Below are 18,576 nucleotides of genomic sequence, written 5' to 3'. Positions count from 1 at the left end.
GGAGTTGTCAACAAAGCAGCATGACAGAAATATATGTGACGTTTATTAACTACTTGTAGTTTCTTTGAGAAGATACTGTATATAAAGCGATATGTGCATTTGAACAACTGCATAGATACACCTATTTCACTTGTGCATGTCAAAAAGCAAATGGCTACTGCTGCACATGCTTCCACTGTTTTGAACAGATTAGATTATACTATTTAGAACGAGCAGCCAGCTCACGAACGAGCGAGTGCACCAGGGAGCACGGTCCTTACTAGTTACCCCAGCTACAAAGTCGTAAAGCCCTCCTATTTCTACAACGAAAAATGTGATTTTAAACCTAAAACGAACCTTAACCCTAACATCAACCACAATGCTAACCTTCTGCCTATCCCCTCACCTTAAATACTTTTTACAATATAGACAATTTTGGTGATAACTAGTGGAAACCAGGGAGAAGGCAACAAACACATGACCTTACTGGAGATAGCTAGCTAACATAATCTCACAAATCATTATGCACTTTTCTCATACTGAAAAAAAATAATATTTCTGAGTTAATCATATATTAGTTTTAAAATACTTGAAATCAGCATGGGAGCTAATTAGCTAGCAAACTACCATCTAGCTATAACAATTTGCTTATCAAAAGTAGGGAACTGGTTAATTTGACAAGAAAAATTGACCAAACTATTTCTCAATGTTTCAGAAAATGACTGTAACTGGGCTAATTCATTTGATTGTGCTTTGTGATACACCTGTTTTTATGCTGTTTTAGTTCACACAATATGTTGCCCTGTCACCTACAGTAGAACCTAATGGGGGAAACAAAATTGGCCATGTTTTTTTGTCCTACCAGATCCGCAATGAGAAGGTTCGAGCTAGTTTATCCCTCTGTCCTTCGACTCTTGTTGGATGTGGTTGTCCGATTTATCAGGTCCCATTTATTTACAAGTTAATTACAATGATCATTTTGCTTTAGCGCTATCTGTACCTGATAGAGCAGACCTAGTCTCACGTGCGGAAGTATGTCTGGTGTGAGAGACTCCTTGGGATGAGGAGATTAGAGCAGACCCAGAAGTTCTGACTGAACGGGCGCACATTTGAGCACCCCAGGACGGTCCAGTCACTGAGGGGCAGAGTTGTAGGTAACTGAACAGCTTGTTTTTTTAAATTTTTTATATTTTATTTTTGCATTTTCCAATTAAGAACATTCAAAACAAAAGTGAAAATATATTAGACAACGATAGGACAAAGTGACAGTAACAGATGAACGTAACAAAAATACATTATAATTATAGTTATATAAACAAACATACAATAATAAAAAAATATATATATAAAAAATAAAAATAACGAGACATTGGATCACCTGCCGTAGGCTACATATTATACATTACGTGTGAAACATTATGTGAGGATTATATATAGATTCAATCAATGAGATGTGGGGGAGATTCTCCATATAGTCAATAAAAGGTTGCCAAATTCTGTAAAATGTCTTTAACTTATTCCTCAAGCAGTAAGTGATTTTCTCCAAAGGGATACAACTATTAACTTCCGAAAGCCACATTGCAACTGGCAGGGAGGAATCCAATTTCCATTTCAAGGCAATACATTTCTTGGCAATCGCTAGCAATATTTCTGTTAGCTTTATAGTATGGCTTTGCCTAAGATTGGTGTTAGTAAAGTTACCCAGTAGACAGACCTCCGGGTCTAAAGGGAATGCAACCCCGTGAATTGAGGATATGGTATCGCATACCCCCTGCCAGAAACCGTGTAGTTTTGAACACTGCCAAGTGGAATGGAGGAATGTTCCTTCATCTGAGCCACATCTAAAACATAGGGAGGAGATATCTGGGTTGAACCTGTGCAGTCTAGATGGGGTGATATAGAGCTGATGGAGGAAATTAAACTGGATCAGTCTGTATCTGGAGTTCAATGTGGATGTAACCCCATCCCTGCATAGGTCACTCCATAGATCCTCATCAAGATCAATACCCAGATCTCTCTCCCATCTAAGTCGGGGTTTATCTAGCCCAGGCAGTGTTAGTCCTGACATATGAGCATTGTAAACACGGGAAATGGTCTTGAACAGTGGTTGGTCTGCGTGGCAGAGTTGTTCAATAGGTGACATCTTAGGTAGGTTCCATTGTCCCTTGAGAGTCACCCTAATAAAGTTTTGTAGTTGTAGGTAGCTAAAGAAGTCCCTGTTAGGCAAGTGGTATTTCTGTTTCAGCTGATCAAAAGACATAAGAACTCCCTCCTCCTAACAATGTTCCAGAAGAGTGATCCCCTTATCAGACCATGGTCTAAAGTTACTATTCTGGAAAAACATAGGGATCATAGGGATCATGAACAGCTTGTTTTGAACAATATATTTTTAACAGGAAAATATACACATTTACCACACTTTTTATGATCATTTAAAACATAATCCATTCATTCTATAATATATATCTTCATAAAAAATATATGTTAACATTTATAATTTGTTGGGGACCAATCACAAGTGGGGCTCCGCCCTTAATGCCCTAATGGGCGGACCGCCTCTGTTATGGACGCAAGTTACTGTAAGTTGGATAAGAGTGTCTACTATAAGACTAAAATATAGACTGTAGTTACACTCAAGTAACTCAGTTTGCAAGTTACTCAAGTAGGCCTAACTTAGTTTGCTGAATTGGTCATTTCTAGGAAAGCTCAGGAATTGTGGCCTGTTTTTGGAGCATTTGTTTAGGGACAGGAACTCGGGTTGGGAATGTTGACTGACTCCGTCCAGCGTCTGTGTCCTCTCATCTCTTTTTATTCCTGGAGCGTTGTGACTGGCTGGGTGTGGACAGGAAACTACAGATGAAACAATGACCAGACTGAATAATACCAGACATTTAGAAGCATGCCCACTGGCCTAGTCAGGAACACATGTGCTTTCTATCTCTACCTTCTATCTTTAAACACTGAGTGTAGCATTAAATACACCGACACCTTCCTAATGTTGAGTGGCACCCTCTGAATGACACACATCCACAATCCATATCTCAATTGTCTCAAGGTTTTAAAAATCCTTCTTAAAAATGGTCTCCTCCCCTTCATCTACACTGTTTGAAGTGGATTTAACAAGTGACATCAATAAGGGATCATAGACTGACCAGGTGAATCCAGGTGAAAGCTATGTCATGGCATAATACTGTTTTGTACACTCAGTGTATCTTCTCAGTATGTGAGTGTGTGCTTGCGTTGTGCGTGCGTTCGTGTGTTTGAAAGTGTCTATAGGCCTGATGGTCATATTTGACAGACGGTGTGAGAGACAGGTGTTGTCTTAAAATAGTGAGCTCATCTTTCCATGGTAGCAGGGCTTGGTGTTAAGTGCTTATTTCCCAATGGGGTCAGACTGCTCCTCGCGGTGTGTCACTCCTTCTTCCAAGACATGTAGACATCTGCTGAGAGGAAAGGCCTCTTCAGAACGAATACCCTTTCATTCTTTAGTGCACATGTTTTCCAGTTTGCAAGAAAGCGATAAAAAGCGAGGGAGGGAAACGTAAAAATAAGTATTAGAGGACGATGTGGGAAGGAGAAATAAAAGCCAAAGAAAGAGGGGAATTCAAACATTTGTTCCTAACGTGTGTTATGATGTTCTGTATTTTCTACAAATGAAAATTGGGACCAGTGTTTGCCAAAGGTCTTTTGAGGGTACAAGTCACTCAGGGAGTTAATGGCTCAGGAAATGACAGCACACTGTTGCATGCTAAGGGGAACAGTTTCTGATAGGGAGCACAGTGTGTATGTTACACCCATTACATAGTCAAGGCTGCAATGCTTCTGTGATTTCTCCTCCCACTAAATGAAAGTTATTGCTAAGTCAGACTTCTTGCCTCCCTTCTCAGACATACAGAGAAAGACACACACAAACACGTGTGCCCACCTGCATTTTTTTCTTTCCATGCATAACCTGCATTTACCACGTAATCCTCTCTGATTTGAGCTAGACGGCTTGCAAGCGCACACAGTAATCAAGGGGTACGTCCGCTCAAGCATATCCAAACACACACACACACACGCGCGCGCAAGCAGACACAGACACGTCTACCTCTGTCTGTTTGAAAATCTGTTCTGACTGAGTCAGATATCCCTTTGCTCTATACAATAGAGGGGTGGATCATGCTAACCCCATGTAAGCTAACAGAGTTAGCGTAGCCTTTTAGCTAGATTAGCATCAATGGCCTCCTTAGAAAAGAAGCAGCCAATTAATGTCTGATCTCTGTTAGAAAAGCTAGAAGTGAATCCTCTTTCAATTCCTGTCAATTGCGGATTTGACATGGATCTCTCTTCATAGGACTCCAGTTCAATTCATGGCTTTAAATGGAATTAACCCAACTGTGTTTCAGTGTGGTCTCTGCATAATAATGGAGTTGACTAAGGCAGAAACAGACTGGAGCAAAGACGGTTCTTGTTCCAATGTGGGTCTGTGGGTTTGTGCTGGTCTCCTGGGTTTATAGGAAGATCAGCCTCAGGGTATAGAAGATATACAATAGACTACTGTTTGGGAGGAGTTCCTTCAACCTGTTTTTCCACTATCTTTTGGGCTGTTTCTCTCTCTCTCTCTCTCTGTGTCTCTCACTCTTTTCTCTCTCTCTCTCTCTGTCTCTCTCTCTCTCTCTCTCTCTCTCTCTCTCTCTCTCTCTCTCTCTCTCTCTCTCTCTCTCTCTCTCTCTCTCTCTCTCTCTCTCTCTCTCTCTCTCTCTCTCTCTCTCTCTCTCTCTCTCTCTCTCTCTGTGTCTCTCTCTTTCTCTCTCTCTCTCTTTTCTCTCTCTCTCTCTCTCTCTCTCTCTCTCTCTCTCTCTCTCTCTCTCTCTCTCTCTCTCTCTGTGTCTCTCACTCTTTTTCTCTCTCTCTCTCTTTTTCTCTCTCTCTCTCTCTCTCTCTCTCTCTCTCTCTCTCTCTCTCTCTCTCTCTCTCTCTCTCTCTCTCTCTCTCTCTCTCTCTCTCTCTCTCTCTCTCTCTCTCTCAATAAGTGTCTGTAAATTACATTTCTGCCATGACTTAATTGGGACGTTTGATAGTGTAATTTTCTCCTTCTCCCACAATTTCTTTGCTTAGTATTTGTCCCTCAAGTTTTGTTCTCTCAAACTCATCTAGCCTCTTTGTATGGCTGTTCCTTTCCTCCTTTCCCTTTTCTATATTTCTCTTTCATCACCCTCTCTCTCCCTCCATCCTTCTCCCTCTCCAGGGTGCGGCTCAGACAATTAGAGGTTTGTGACCTTGCAGTGTCCCAGCGAGGGCAGCTCTGTTCTGGGGAAGGTGCCAGCTCATCCCCCATGGAGCTATAGCTGGCTTCTGGAGCTATATCTCTCTCTCTCTCTCTCTCTCTCTCTCTCTCTTATATATATATATATATATGAGAGAGAGACCCCAAAAGATAGTGAAAGAAAAATCCCCAGCCCTCAAGTCAGTGTTATATGACGTTGAGTGCTGTTAGTGTGAAACGCCTTTGCTCCAGAGCTGTGTAGCTCAGCAGTGTAGCTTCTGACATCAGAGAATGTCTGGAGCTTCTCAACCTGTCTCTCTCTCTCTCTCTCTCTCTCTCTCTCTCTCTCTCTCTCTCTCTCTCTCTCTCTCTCTCTCTCTCTCTCTCTCTCTCTCTCTCAATCACACACACTTCCACACTGTCAAAATTTAATCTGCAGACTCAACGGAGCACACACAGTGACACAGTGACATAGTTCAAAGGCGTAATGTCATCAGCTCGTTAACACTTTGGTGACGTTGACACCAGCGTCACCCTAGGGCTCCCACAAAAATACAGTCTAACGTGATCATCTAAACCTAGAGTATCATTCTGGTCCCATCACATTGTGTGTCAGACTGGGTTTATGTCATATGCTACCTGATAGTCAGTATATCCATTGGAAATTGCCTACATGCTGGATGCCCCAATGCATCATGTGTGGCCAGCTGAGACAATGGCATCTCCACTGGGGGCTCGTAGACACGGCAGGACTACTACTGTCCATAAACAACACTGTGTGCGTGCGTGTGTGTGTGTGTGTGTGCGTGCGTGTGTGCGTGTGTGTGTGTGTGCGTGCTTATCTATGAAAAGAGGGAGACCACCAAGCTGTTGCCATAGTAATAGCAATCTATTAACTCTGCTGTTTTTTCCATTAACACACTACTCAATGTGTCTAATGAGCCACATTAAGGAGCCAGAGGTGGGAGGAGGGACTCATCTTCTGTCCAATCAGGACCAACAGATCAGAGGATTGTCAGTAGAGTCTGCTAATCATAGTCAGTCTCACAGTCCCAGTAGAAGGGGGGGAGGTAGTCATTGCATCTGTCACGGGTCAATTGAAGCCTCGCTCCACAACTTCAGAAGATGATCAGGTTAATATGTGTTGATTATCTCTGATAGAGCCAGGACACAGCCCAATAATGGCCATTTAGTCCTGCCAGTACTCATGAGTCAGTATATAACAGTGTGTTGTGAGTTATTACCGCTTCAATGCATTGATTATGGACATGACGTTGATGGGCTAGGTAGAGTACAGGGATCTAGTGAGTTCACATTCCTCAGTGATATTTCACAGGTGTCCACTCTTTGCCTGTAGGACCCCACGGGCATGCTAAGGGCAGCTCTGTCATAGTGTCTGGTTCAGTTTTTTGGCAGAAGAACAAAAACAGCCAATTAATTACACCGCTGGAGCACAATACAAAACCTAGTACCTGTTATGGCAATAACCTGCAGAGGCTTCTATACTCCTTCTCCTTCTCTCTCTCTATTTCTCCCGCTTTATTTCTCTCTCTTTATTTGTCCCCTCATTAGCTGAAGACAGCGGGTGGCGACAAAGCTAGTCGACCATTAAAATACTTTCCGTATTTTCCTGCATTGACCTCGCTTTGTGGTTTAAAGATGTCAAATGAAATCAAATTTGATTGGTCACATACACATGGTTAGCAGATGTTAATGCGAGTGTAGCAAAAGGCCTGTGTGTGTGTGTGTGTGTGTGTGTGTGTGTGTGTGTGTGTGTGTGTGTGTGTGTGTGTGTGTGTGTGTGTGTGTGTGTGTGTGTGTGTGTGTGTGTGTGTGTGTGTGTGTGTGTGTGTGTGTGTGTGTGTCCAGCTGCTTGGTTTGGTTTAAAGAGGCTGTGTTTCTGCTCCTGCTGAGACTGGAACTTTGACCAGACCCCTGACTACTGAGATGCTGTCTTTAAATGCAACTTGAATCAGACAGTCACAGAGGAAGCGCGCGTGTGTGTGTGTGTGTGTGTGCGTGTGCGTGTGCGTGTGCGTGCGTGCGTGTGTGTGTGTGTCCAGCAGCTTGGTTTAAAGACGCGTCCCGCAGGCTGTGTTTCTGCTCCTACTGAGACTGGGGCTTTGACCAGACCCCCTGACTACTGGGATGCTGTCTTTAAATGCAACTTTAATCAGACAGACACAGAGGGAGCGTGCGTGTGTGTGCGTGTGTGCGCGCGCGTGTGTGTGTGAGCGTAAATTTAAGAGGCCCCAATCTCCCTTGGCTGGTTCACAGAAACTGCAGAGATTTGAGTTAATCGCTAGACTTCCTGTAACACAGACCAAACCAGAAGCACCAGATCCAGAGCGAAAACAGACAAGATTAAATACAAAGCAGACTAAATGAAGAGCTAGAAAACAGAACAGAAATCCTTCCTGGAAGCATTCTTTGACAAACATGGCTGTGAGAGAAATAGTTGTGTGTGTATGTATGTTATCAATTAAATCCCTTTGTCCCAGTGGGAGTGTGAGACAGGTGGCAGGGCAGGGCGAACCGAAGTTTGAGGGATGCAGGGAAGCATGCTGAGATCAGGAACGACAGGGACCCAAGAGACACACAATATTAATATTTCATAGAGGCAATTAGACAGAGAGAGAGGAAAGCCAAAGTGAAATAGAAAAATATAAGAGCTAGAGGGCATGTCTATTCATTAGAAAAATAGTTGTTTGATTTTGCATGCGCGTGTGTGTGTTTACAGTTGACACCTACTGTGACAACCCCAGCTCCAACTATGAATGGTGAGTGACACTTTGACCTCACATTACAGCTTGACCCCTGACCTTTAGTCTGAGGTATGGAGAATTAGAGGAGTGAGTGTTACGTCCTCATTTCCTATGTGTCAGAGGTTACATCGTCTGGTGGTGAGTGTGTAAAACAGGGAGTTTTGAGTCTGTGAGGAGCCCGTGAGGATTTCGGTGGGAAAGCCAGAGACTCAGGGAGAGTAGTCTGTTTGTTCTATAAACAATCAATCACTCTAAAGTAGCTAGTGAGAACAGGGACTAGATCTGCTGTGTGTCAGAGGAATTGCAGGCTGTTGACACAGCCCCCTCCTATAGTTTTACACCCCTCCCCCAGATGACAGACGAATAGATTCCACACAGAATACCCCCCCCCCACACACACACACACAACACACATATACAAACATGGTCACTTTCTTGAGTAAGACAGCTTCAAAATGCAGGTGTTTCAGCCAAGCTCAGGGCTTTCTGTGGTGGTGGGGCAGTCAGCAAAAATACAGCGCATAGGAGTTGATAATCTTGTCGAGTTGCGCCGTGATTGGCTCAGTGATCTGTCACTCACGGGGGCACTACACCACCGCCAAATCCACAGGGAGAGCGAGGCAGTTCAAGCCCCCTTTGGTGCTGCCATAGATTTATATTAGAAGTGCCTGTCAAAGGAGGCTCAAAGTCATTGGCCACAGATAAAATGAATATCTACGGTAGCTTTGATTGGACTGATCATGTAAATGTCATACTTTCAAAATCTTAGCTAGGCAAGCTAGATAAGCAGTCATCATCATGAATCACTTTGACAATCTACTGGCAAATCCTTTTCAATCCTTGTCATAGGAAGAGAAATAATGAAGAGAAATGATAGATAAAACATATTGTGGTCATCGGGCTTTGGACATAAACATCACACAACAAGTTGGAAATCGCAAATTCAACATTAAGTGGTTTGGAAGGAATTAATGGCAATGCAAAGCAATCACTATTTTGCCTCCCCTGCCTGCTATTCAGGGGAGAGGGTGTGTGGTCCAGGTCTGGGTTTAAAGGATCTGTCTGAAAGTGTCTCTTATCTAATGTTATGTTATCTATGTTAAACATTGACACGCAACACCATGGGCCATGAAAAGGTAGAATACATTGGCCATGCTGTCAATCCAGCATGACTTCTGCTACATTCAAAACAACTGGAAACTCGGAACTGGGAGATCTGACGTCAGTGCGTTCAAGACAACTATTAGTTCAGACTGGGAAAATACTGTACGTTTTGAAAGGTCATTCAACTCGGAATTCCAAATCGGGAACTTGGCCTCTTTCGAGAGTTACGACCTGAAGATCACTGACGTCATGATTCGACCTGGTTTTTTTCAGAGTTCCTAGTTGTCTTGAAAGCACCATAAATCCAGAGAATGACAGACTTTGATGACAAAGTTTGCCCACAAAAATGTCATGTGCTTTTCTCTACGAGGAAGGGATACTATATAATGTTGTTGGGTCTGTAACCATGAGGATGGGTTGTATAATGTTGTTGAGTCTGTAACCATGAGGAGGGGATACTATATAATTTTGTTGGGTCTGTAACCATGAGGAGGGATAATATATAATGTTGTTGGGTCTGTAACCATGAGGAAGGGATACTATATAATTTTGTTGGGTCTGTAACCATGAGGAGGGATACTATATAATGTTGTTGGGTCTGTAACCATGAGGAGGGGATACTATATAATGTTGTTGGGTCTGTAACCATGAGGAGGGGATACTGTATAATGTTGTTGGGTCTGTAACCATGAGGAGGGGATACTATATAATGTTGTTGGGTCTGTAACCATGAGGAGGGATACTATATAATGTTGTTGGGTCTGTAACCATGAGGATGGGTTGTATAATGTTGTTGAGTCTGTAACCATGAGGAAGGGATACTATATAATTTTGTTGGGTCTGTAACCATGAGGAGGGATAATATATAATGTTGTTGGGTCTGTAACCATGAGGAGGGGATACTATATAATGTTGTTGGGTCTGTAACCATGAGGAGGGATACTATATAATGTTGTTGGGTCTGTAACCATGAGGAAGGGATACTATATAATGTTGTTGGGTCTGTAACCATGAGGAGGGGATACTATATAATGTTGTTGGGTCTGTAACCATGAGGAGGGATACTATATAATGTTGTTGGGTCTGTAACCATGAGGAAGGGATACTATATCATTTTGTTGGGTCTGTAACCATGAGGAGGGATACTATATAATGTTGTTGGGTCTGTAACCATGAGGAGGGGATACTATATAATGTTGTTGGGTCTGTAACCATGAGGAGGGGATACTATATAATGTTGTTGGGTCTGTAAACATGAGGAAGGGATACTATATAATGTTGTTGGGTCTGTAACCATGAGGAGGGGATACTATATAATGTTGTTGGGTCTGTAACCATGAGGAGGGGATACTATATAATGTTGTTGGGTCTGTAACCATGAGGAAGGGATACTATATAATGTTGTTGGGTCTGTAACCATGAGGAGGTGATACTATATAATGTTGTTGGGTCTGTAACCATGAGGAGGGGATACTATATAATGTTGTTGGGTCTGTAAACATGAGGAAGGGATACTATATAATGTTGTTGGGTCTGTAACCATGAGGAGGTGATACTATATAATGTTGTTGGGTCTGTAACCATGAGGATGGGTTGTATAATGTTGTTGAGTCTGTAACCATGAGGAAGGGATACTATATAATTTTGTTGGGTCTGTAACCATGAGGAGGGATACTATATAATGTTGTTGGGTCTGTAACCATGAGGAGGGGATACTGTATAATGTTGTTGGGTCTGTAACCATGAGGAGGGGATACTATATAATGTTGTTGGGTCTGTAACCATGAGGAGGGGATACTATATAATGTTGTTGGGTCTGTAACCATGAGGAGGGATACTATATAATGTTGTTGGGTCTGTAACCATGAGGAAGGGATACTATATAATGTTGTTGGGTCTGTAACCATGAGGAGGGGATACTATATAATGTTGTTGGGTCTGTAACCATGAGGAGGGGATACTATATAATGTTGTTGGGTCTGTAACCATGAGGAGGTGATACTATATAATGTTGTTGGGTCTGTAACCATGAGGAGGGGATACTATATAATGTTGTTGGGTCTGTAACCATGAGGAGGTGATACTATATAATGTTGTTGGGTCTGTAACCATGAGGAGGTGATACTATATAATGTTGTTGGGTCTGTAACCATGAGGAGGGGATACTATATAATGTTGTTGGGTCTGTAACCATGAGGATGGGTTGTATAATGTTGTTGGGTCTGTAACCATGAGGAGGGGATACTATATAATGTTGTTGGGTCTGTAACCATGAGGAGGGGATACTATATAATGTTGTTGGGTCTGTAACCATGAGGAGGGGATACTATATAATGTTGTTGGGTCTGTAACCATGAGGAGGGGATACTATATAATGTTGTTGGGTCTGTAACCATGAGGAGGGGATACTATATAATGTTGTTGGGTCTGTAACCATGAGGAGGTGATACTATATAATGTTGTTGGGTCTGTAACCATGAGGAGGGGATACTATATAATGTTGTTGGGTCTGTAACCATGAGGAGGGGATACTATATAATGTTGTTGGGTCTGTAACCATGAGGAAGGGATACTATATAATGTTGTTGGGTCTGTAACCATGAGGAGGTGATACTATATAATGTTGTTGGGTCTGTAACCATGAGGATGGGTTGTATAATGTTGTTGAGTCTGTAACCATGAGGAAGGGATACTATATAATTTTGTTGGGTCTGTAACCATGAGGAGGGATACTATATAATGTTGTTGGGTCTGTAACCATGAGGAGGTGATACTATATAATGTTGTTGGGTCTGTAACCATGAGGAAGGGATACTATATAATGTTGTTGGGTCTGTAACCATGAGGAGGGGATACTATATAATGTTGTTGGGTCTGTAACCATGAGGAGGGATACTATATAATGTTGTTGGGTCTGTAACCATGAGGAAGGGATACTATATCATTTTGTTGGGTCTGTAACCATGAGGAGGGATACTATATAATGTTGTTGGGTCTGTAACCATGAGGAGGGATACTATATAATGTTGTTGGGTCTGTAACCATGAGGAGGGGATACTATATAATGTTTTTGGGTCTGTAACCATGAGGAGGGGATACTATATAATGTTGTTGGGTCTGTAACCATGAGGAGGGGATACTATATAATGTTGTTGGGTCTGTAACCATGAGGAGGGATACTATATAATGTTGTTGGGTCTGTAACCATGAGGAGGGGATGCTATATAATGTTGTTGGGTCTGTAACCATGAGGAGGGATACTATATAATGTTGTTGGGTCTGTAACCATGAGGAGGTGATACTATATAATGTTGTTGGGTCTGTAACCATGAGGAGGGATACTATATCATTTTGTTGGGTCTGTAACCATGAGGAGGGATACTATATAATGTTGTTGGGTCTGTAACCATGAGGAGGGATACTATATAATGTTGTTGGGTCTGTAACCATGAGGAGGGATACTATATAATGTTGTTGGGTCTGTAACCATGAGGAGGGGATATTATATAATGTTGTTGGGTCTGTAACCATGAGGAGGGGATATTATATAATGTTGTTGGGTCTGTAACCATGAGGAGGGGATACTATATAATGTTGTTGGGTCTGTAACCATGAGGAGGGGATATTATATAATGTTGTTGGGTCTGTAACCATGAGGAGGGGATACTATATAATGTTGTTGGGTCTGTAACCATGAGGAGGGGATACTATATAATGTTGTTGGGTCTGTAACCATGAGGAGGGGATATTATATAATGTTGTTGGGTCTGTAACCATGAGGAGGGGATACTATATAATGTTGTTGGGTCTGTAACCATGAGGAGGGATACTATATAATGTTGTTGGGTCTGTAACCATGAGGATGGGTTGTATAATGTTGTTGAGTCTGTAACCACGTGTGCCAGTGAAAGTTCAGCAATAGACCCATGTAATTCCAGTGTATATTTGAGAGAGTTGTTTTGTTAGCACAATGCGCTATCTGTGCGTCAGTATATAAAAGTGGATCCTCATGACAGGTATTTTCCTTCCTTTTAAGAACACATAGGCCCAGGACGTCACAAGGCCTATTCATTAGCTTTTCCTAAATAAGATCCAGAGAGGGCTATAAATGAGACAGATGATATCTAACGTAAAACTGATTCATCACCCATTAAGCCTTGAGTTATTGTAAATATGAGTTTAATAACAATACATGTCAAACCCCACAGACAAGAGGGACAACAAACAGATCCAGAGAGAGAGGGACAACAAACAGATCCAGAGAGAGAGGGACAACAAACAGATCCAGAGAGGGAGAGACAACAAACAGATCCAGAGAGGGACAACAAACAGATCCAGAGAGAGAGGACAACAAACAGATCCAGAGAGGAGGGACAACAAACAGATCCAGAGAGAGAGGGACAACAAACAGATCCAGAGAGAGGACAACAAACAGATCCAGACAGGGAGGGACAACAAACAGATCCAGAGAGGGAGGGACAACAAACAGATCCAGAGAGAGGGACAACAAACAGATCCAGAGAGAGAGGGACAACAAACAGATCCAGAGAGAGAGGGACAAACAGAAAGGACAACAAACAGATCCAGAGAGAGAGGGACAACAAACAGATCCAGAGAGAGAGGGACAACAAACAGATCCAGAGAGAGAGGGACAACAAACAGATCCAGACAGGGAGGGACAACAAACAGATCCAGAGAGGGAGAGACAACAAACAGATCCAGAGAGAGAGGGACAACAAACAGATCCAGAGAGAGAGGGACAACAAACAGATCCAGAGAGGGAGAGACAACAAACAGATCCAGACAGGGAGGGACAACAAACAGATCCAGAGAGAGAGGGACAACAAACAGATCCAGAGAGAGAGGGACAACAAACAGATCCAGACAGGGAGGGACAACAAACAGATCCAGAGAGAGAGGGACAACAAACAGATCCAGAGAGAGAGGGACAACAAACAGATCCAGAGAGAGAGGGACAACAAACAGATCCAGAGAGAGAGGGACAACAAACAGATCCAGACAGGGAGGGACAACAAACAGATCCAGAGAGAGAGGGACAACAAACAGATCCAGAGAGAGAGGGACAACAAACAGATCCAGAGAGAGAGGGACAACAAACAGATCCAGAGAGAGAGGGACAACAAACAGATCCAGAGAGAGAGGGACAACAAACAGATCCAGAGAGAGAGGGACAACAAACAGATCCAGAGAGAGAGGGACAACAAACAGATCCAGAGAGAGGGACAACAAACAGATCCAGAGAGAGGGACAACAAACAGATCCAGAGAGAGAGGGACAACAAACAGATCCAGAGAGGGACAACAAACAGATCCAGAGAGAGAGGGACAACAAACAGATCCAGAGAGAGGACAACAAACAGATCCAGAGAGAGGGACAACAAACAGATCCAGAGAGGGACAACAAACAGATCCAGAGAGAGAGGGACAACAAACAGATCCAGAGAGAGAGGGACAACAAACAGATCCAGAGAGAGAGGGACAACAAACAGATCCAGAGAGAGAGGGACAACAAACAGATCCAGAGAGAGAGGGACAACAAACAGATCCAGAGAGAGAGGACAACAAACAGATCCAGAGAGAGAGGGACAAACAGATCCAGAGAGAGAGGGACAACAAACAGATCCAGAGAGAGAGGGACAACAAACAGATCCAGAGAGAGAGGGACAACAAACAGATCCAGAGAGAGAGGGACAACAAACAGATCCAGAGAGAGAGGGACAACAAACAGATCCAGAGAGAGGGACAACAAACAGATCCAGAGAGAGAGGGACAACAAACAGATCCAGAGAGAGGGACAACAAACAGATCCAGAGAGAGAGGGACAACAAACAGATCCAGAGAGAGAGGGACAACAAACAGATCCAGAGAGAGAGGGACAACAAACAGATCCAGAGAGGGACAACAAACAGATCCAGAGAGAGAGGGACAACAAACAGATCCAGAGAGAGGGACAACAAACAGATCCAGAGAGAGAGGGACAACAAACAGATCCAGAGAGAGGGACAACAAACAGATCCAGAGAGGAGGGACAACAAACAGATCCAGAGAGGGACAACAAACAGATCCAGAGAGAGAGGGACAACAAACAGATCCAGAGAGAGAGGGACAACAAACAGATCCAGAGAGAGAGGGACAACAAACAGATCCAGAGAGAGAGGGACAACAAACAGATCCAGAGAGAGAGGGACAACAAACAGATCCAGAGAGAGAGGGACAACAAACAGATCCAGAGAGAGAGGGACAACAAAAGATCCAGGGAACAAACAGATCCAGAGGGAGGGACAACAAACAGATCCAGAGAGAGAGGGACAACAAACAGATCCAGAGAGGGACAACAAACAGATCCAGAGAGAGAGGGACAACAAACAGATCCAGAGAGAGGGACAACAAACAGATCCAGAGAGAGAGGGACAACAAACAGATCCAGAGAGAGAGGGACAACAAACAGATCCAGAGAGAGAGGGACAACAAACAGATCCAGAGAGAGAGGGACAACAAACAGATCCAGAGAGAGAGGGACAACAAACAGATCCAGAGAGGGACAACAAACAGATCCAGAGAGAGAGGGACAACAAACAGATCCAGAGAGAGAGGGACAACAAACAGATCCAGAGAGAGAGGGACAACAAACAGATCCAGAGAGAGAGGGACAACAAACAGATCCAGAGAGGGACAACAAACAGATCCAGAGAGAGAGGGACAACAAACAGATCCAGAGAGGGACAACAAACAGATCCAGAGAGAGAGGGACAACAAACAGATCCAGAGAGAGAGGGATAACAAACAGATCCAGAGAGAGAGGGACAACAAACAGATCCAGAGAGAGAGAGACAACAAACAGATCCAGAGAGAGGGACAACAAACAGATCCAGAGAGAGAGGGACAACAAACAGATCCAGAGAGAGAGGGACAACAAACAGATCCAGAGAGAGGGACAACAAACAGATCCAGAGAGAGAGGGACAACAAACAGATCCAGAGAGAGGGACAACAAACAGATCCAGAGAGGGACAACAAACAGATCCAGAGAGAGAGGGACAACAAACAGATCCAGAGAGAGAGGGACAACAAACAGATCCAGAGAGGGACAACAAACAGATCCAGAGAGAGAGGGACAACAAACAGATCCAGAGAGAGAGGGACAACAAACAGATCCAGAGAGAGAGGGACAACAAACAGATCCAGAGAGAGAGGACAACAAACAGATCCAGAGAGAGAGGGACAACAAACAGATCCAGAGAGAGAGGGACAACAAACAGATCCAGAGAGAGAGGGACAACAAACAGATCCAGAGAGGGACAACAAACAGATCCAGAGAGAGAGGGACAACAAACAGATCCAGAGAGGGACAACAAACAGATCCAGAGAGAGAGGGACAACAAACAGATCCAGAGAGGGACAACAAACAGATCCAGAGAGAGAGGGACAACAAACAGATCCAGAGAGAGAGGGACAACAAACAGATCCAGAGAGGGACAACAAACAGATCCAGAGAGAGGGACAACAAACAGATCCAGAGAGAGAGGGACAACAAACAGATCCAGAGAGAGAGGGACAACAAACAGATCCAGAGAGAGAGGGACAACAAACAGATCCAGAGAGAGAGGGACAACAAACAGATCCAGAGAGAGAGGGACAACAAACAGATCCAGAGAGAGAGGGACAACAAACAGATCCAGAGAGAGAGGGACAACAAACAGATCCAGAGAGAGAGGGACAACAAACAGATCCAGAGAGAGAGGGACAACAAACAGATCCAGAGAGGGACAACAAACAGATCCAGAGAGAGAGGGACAACAAACAGATCCAGAGAGAGAGGGACAACAAACAGATCCAGAGAGGGACAACAAACAGATCCAGAGAGAGAGGGACAACAAACAGATCCAGAGAGAGAGGGACAACAAACAGATCCAGAGAGGGACAACAAACAGATCCAGAGAGAGAGGGACAACAAACAGATCCAGAGAGAGAGGGACAACAAACAGATCCAGAGAGAGAGGGACAACAAACAGATCCAGAGAGAGAGGGACAACAAACAGATCCAGAGAGAGAGGGACAACAAACAGATCCAGAGAGAGAGGGACAACAAACAGATCCAGAGAGAGGGACAACAAACAGATCCAGAGAGGGAGGGACAACAAACAGATCCAGAGAGAGAGGGACAACAAACAGATCCAGAGAGAGAGGGACAACAAACAGATCCAGAGAGAGAGGGACAACAAACAGATCCAGAGAGGGACAACAAACAGATCCAGAGAGAGAGGGACAACAAACAGATCCAGAGAGAGAGACAACAAACAGATCCAGAGAGGGACAACAAACAGATCCAGAGAGAGAGGGACAACAAACAGATCCAGAGAGAGAGGGACAACAAACAGATCCAGAGAGAGAGAGACAACAAACAGATCCAGAGAGAGAGGGACAACAAACAGATCCAGAGAGAGAGGGACAACAAACAGATCCAGAGAGAGAGGGACAACAAACAGATCCAGAGAGAGAGGGACAACAAACAGATCCAGAGAGAGAGGGACAACAAACAGATCCAGAGAGGGAGGGACAACAAACAGATCCAGAGAGAGAGGGACAACAAACAGATCCAGAGAGGGACAACAAACAGATCCAGAGAGAGAGGGACAACAAACAGATCCAGAGAGAGAGGGACAACAAACAGATCCAGAGAGGGACAACAAACAGATCCAGAGAGAGAGGGACAACAAACAGATCCAGAGAGGGACAACAAACAGATCCAGAGAGAGGGACAACAAACAGATCCAGAGAGAGAGGGACAACAAACAGATCCAGAGAGGGACAACAAACAGATCCAGAGAGAGAGGGACAACAAACAGATCCAGAGAGGGACAACAAACAGATCCAGAGAGAGAGGGACAACAAACAGATCCAGAGAGGGACAACAAACAGATCCAGAGAGAGAGGGACAACAAACAGATCCAGAGAGAGAGGGACAACAAACAGATCCAGAGAGGGACAACAAACAGATCCAGAGAGAGAGGGACAACAAACAGATCCAGAGAGAGAGGGACAACAAACAGATCCAGAGAGAGAGGGACAACAAACAGATCCAGAGAGGGACAACAAACAGATCCAGAGAGAGAGGGACAACAAACAGATCCAGAGAGAGAGGGACAACAAACAGATCCAGAGAGGGACAACAAACAGATCCAGAGAGAGAGGGACAACAAACAGATCCAGAGAGAGAGGGACAACAAACAGATCCAGAGAGAGAGGGACAACAAACAGATCCAGAGAGAGAGGGACAACAAACAGATCCAGAGAGAGAGGGACAACAAACAGATCCAGAGAGAGAGGGACAACAAACAGATCCAGAGAGAGAGGGACAACAAACAGATCCAGAGAGAGAGGGACAACAAACAGATCCAGAGAGAGAGGGACAACAAACAGATCCAGAGAGAGAGGGACAACAAACAGATCCAGAGAGAGAG

The 18,576-nt window shown here is 43.9% G+C and overlaps 1 protein-coding gene and 1 long non-coding RNA gene across 8 annotated transcripts in view; both read left to right on the top strand.

Moving 5' to 3' along the window:
- Positions 1–18,576, top strand: part of LOC118380133 (carbohydrate sulfotransferase 11) — a 94,277-nt gene that overhangs the window by 16,020 nt on the left and 59,681 nt on the right. The window lies entirely within an intron of this gene.
- Positions 10,915–12,981, top strand: LOC127906814 (uncharacterized). Of its 6 annotated transcripts, none has more exons than XR_008062921.1 (3): positions 10,915–11,091; positions 11,335–11,539; positions 12,189–12,370. It is a non-coding gene; the product is annotated as an uncharacterized LOC127906814 (long non-coding RNA). The 6 variants fall into 6 exon arrangements; XR_008062917.1 differs by lacking the exon at positions 12,189–12,370 and adding an exon at positions 12,798–12,981 and having other exon boundaries at positions 10,916–11,091; XR_008062920.1 differs by lacking the exon at positions 12,189–12,370 and adding an exon at positions 12,757–12,981 and having other exon boundaries at positions 10,916–11,091.

This window comes from Oncorhynchus keta, chromosome 13 (genome assembly GCF_023373465.1).
Source record: "Oncorhynchus keta strain PuntledgeMale-10-30-2019 chromosome 13, Oket_V2, whole genome shotgun sequence".
NCBI lineage: Eukaryota > Metazoa > Chordata > Actinopteri > Salmoniformes > Salmonidae > Oncorhynchus > Oncorhynchus keta.
The sequence above is the reverse complement of the archived record's forward strand: the minus strand, read 5'-3'. Positions and strand labels throughout refer to the sequence as shown.